Raw genomic sequence first — 3587 nt, forward strand, 5'->3', positions numbered from 1 at the left:
CAAGAAATGAGTTTCCTAAAATAAATGTTTCTTAGGAAATATTTTAAAATGTCAAAATCCCTTTTATGTACTCCATTTATAGAAAAAAAAAATAGCTCCTTTTTCGAGTTCTAGACTACGTTTATGGACATATAGCCTGGAAAGGACAAAGTGGTGGTGGTTGTAAGGGGAGGGGCATTTAAGAATAGCAGCGTCTAATATTCACCTAGAAGTTGTTTGCCTTTTTGCAATGTAATCACTCCTTATGTCTCCTTTAAACCTCCCTGCATCTTGCTTTGGAAAAGTATACTTTTATGTGGAAATCAAGGAAAAGGTAGAATTTTCTATCTGGGTCAATGCCATGTGGAACACGATTAGCACATATAAGAAAGTGATACACACCATAAACTACCCATCTATAGGAAGTGGCCTATTTGTTAAGCCTCTCTTATCTAGATCACAGTAACAGGGAAATCCCAGTGGGTATCTGCATTACATATGGAGAATTCGTTTGGCAACCACCACCACAACCACTGACACCAGCAGCCAGACCAGAAAACAGAGGACTGTAATACTTCCTTCCTTGGGGGATGGGGGTATGAAAAGTTCCCTGAAGGAGGTAAGCTTTGAGGCTCTATAAATCCAGTTCCCACTTCATGTTCATACTCAGAACCAAGAGCTTTTGTTAGAACCAAGAGCTTTTGTTGACTGATCTAAAATCCCTTTATCATAACTGCTAAAAATCACCCCTAACCCAAAGAGCTTAAGGCACCTTTCTAAAGCAGTACAGCCTGGTATGTTACAAGCTGAGACTAGAAACAGGTTGTCCTGCTTCCCACACCAATGCATGTTCTACCAACACACACTGCCTGGCTTTAAACACAGGAACCAAAAGCCGAGGGCATGATTTGAAGACCAGGGGTACACAGGGAAGCAAGACCACCTGGCAAAGACAGGTGAAGGGCATTACAGCAAACAAGAACTAAGGTCTTGATTCACAAGGCCCTGAGAGGCTGCCATGATCCCCTGATGAAGCAAAAAAGATCCATGAGCAGCCACCTCTTAAGACCCAACTGAAAAGAAGTCACCTGGAAAGCTGACAAAAAGGAAGCTGGAAATAAAGAAACCTGTGAACGAGAACAAAAAGAGGAAGAGAGGACCCTGGCTACTTAACTGACAGAAACAACCCACAAGAATTATCACGGGCATCTTTGTTTGAGCCCAACCCGACAAAGCTAACATTGCTTGTGAAGGTGAATAGCTTTCATACAAACTCAGAAAAAATGTGGCTAATAGCACAACTCAGTGTTGAGTCCCACATTTGTAACCAAGTAGATCAAGAGATACTCCATGTAATTATCTTGAAATGTTTGAGGCATCAGAGAAAAGTTACTATCAAAAAGTTTCCCCTTTCACTATATTCTTCTAAGTATCATCTTTTAAAATCAAGATATCAAGAGTGATGCAAACAAAAATTGCAATCTCTATTAGAATGAACAAAGGTCTAGTAAGGGCCCAGGGAATAGGTGACTAATTCTGGAATGTTTAGGACTTTGACAGTGAAGTCCCAGGTTCAGAAGAAGGGCTAAAATGAAATCAGTGGAAATTATCTCCAGAATTTGCTGTAGCTCCAAGGGCTATGGCAAAATCTCGACTGTGCGGCTTCAAGAATGTTCATTCCTCACAGTTCTGGAGTCTGGGAAATCTAAAAATCAACTTGTGGGCAAATTTGATTCCTGCTGAAAGGCTGCTTTCTGGCTTGAAGACAGCTGCCAACTCCCTATGTGTTCATGTGAACAGGAAAGCATTCATGTCTTTTCCCCTTCATAGAAGGGCACTAATGCCATGATGGGAGCACCACCCTCATAATCAAATGTAGACCTGATGACCTCCCCAAGTCTAACTCCAAATACCATCACATTGAGGGGTAGGGCTTCAACATGTGAATTTTGGAGAAACACAAACTTTCAATCTATAATAGGATCAAATCTAAGGCATTCAATAAATAAATGTTAAGTGCTCCTGACACCCAAAATCTTCATATATTCCTCATAAGTCATGTTACAACTTCCCCTGAATATTTTTACTTTACCAGATTTAGCAGCCTTATTTTTTGTTTCTCTAATAATTTGGAAACTCTGTTTGGAGTAAGACCAGAAATTCCAAATCAAGTATTTATGAGAATCTTTATTTTGTTTTATTTGTGACCTAAATTTTGTAAACTTAAGGCCACATACTTTGGGACATTATTTACATATTCACTTAACATGTATGAACTACAGAAAGCCACCAATGAATTTGGTTATTTTTGAATTTCTTTTTCCTCCTCATCTTTTAAAAGATTAAACCATGGCATTTTAGACTCCTCTATTCCCTTCAGGGAAAACAATCTGCCAATGCTTTTCTGAAAGAAGCTAACAATACAAAGAAATATTGCAAACAATTAGAGAAAAATGGTATTTTGAACATACTAGAAAGTGTACATCCATTTTTGTACGAAATCCCAGAAATGGTATTAAAAAGTCCAGTCATTTCATTTTTCAGAGAGCAGAACAGCATGTAGTTATTTATCGAGTGCACTTGGTAGGGGACGAACAAAGCATACAAAAGGCTTCTTTTGTTTATGATCTGGATTTCCAGTGTTCAGAAGGTTTTTCTCCAACATCATCACAGTTCATCCAAACTTCTTATACAAAGCAACAGGGTCTCTACTTAAGCCTCTCATGAACAGAACTATCTGGTCAAGGTCATGTTGATTTTCCCCTAAGAATTAGCACCCTGCAGATCCTATTGTTATCTATTCTTTCCCCAGCCTCCTGTTCTTTGGGCAGGGCAGATGTCTCCCAGAAGGAAACCAGATGCTAGGACTGTGGGGGACTCTCCAGCAGCATAAGCTGAGCTACAGGAGTTAAGAAGAGGCCAGGTTGCAGGGCCCAAACCACCCCTAGTGTTATCTTTAATGTCAAGAAGCATGCTCACCGGACAACACAGACAACCACCCAGGCTGAAGGAAGGAATTGCACACACATGAAGCATTGCTGAATATTTGAGAGCACACTTCTTTTGCCTTTACTGTTACTGGCAACGTGCTGTTGATGGAATGTTGTGCCCGGAGGGGTTCTAAGGTCCCTAGTGAGATAGGGGTTCTGTAATAAGTCTGTACAAGTTTGGGGTTTTGGAGTTTTCCCCCCAAACTACCCCTAGACTCAAAATCAAAGGCACAGATTTCTCAGATTCACAGATTCAAAGCATATGCAGTCATAGTTTTGTATCATGAATTTTTGTTTCAAAAAAATAATTCAGTATTTACTAGAGCTATCTCACCTGATCTAGAACAAAAAAGAAAAAAAAAACTTGGTTGTCAGGTCATTAGCCACTGGGAGTCTGAATATTTTTCTATTCTAATTAAAAAGAAACATTAACTTCTTGGCACCATGGTTTAGTCAAGATGACAGTGTAGGATCTGTGTTTTCAGACTGATCTAGGACTGGATAGCCATGGGGTATTAGAGCGAGGTTATCTCTGTATCTTAGCTTTTCACTTTTTAAAGGATGACAAGTAATATCCTTCCTACCCCATTTTGCAGAACACCAAAAGCAAGTAAGTAT

Source organism: Herpailurus yagouaroundi, unplaced genomic scaffold, assembly GCF_014898765.1.
Source record: "Herpailurus yagouaroundi ecotype Mexico unplaced genomic scaffold, PumYag 181, whole genome shotgun sequence".
Classification (NCBI taxonomy): Eukaryota; Metazoa; Chordata; class Mammalia; order Carnivora; family Felidae; genus Herpailurus; species Herpailurus yagouaroundi.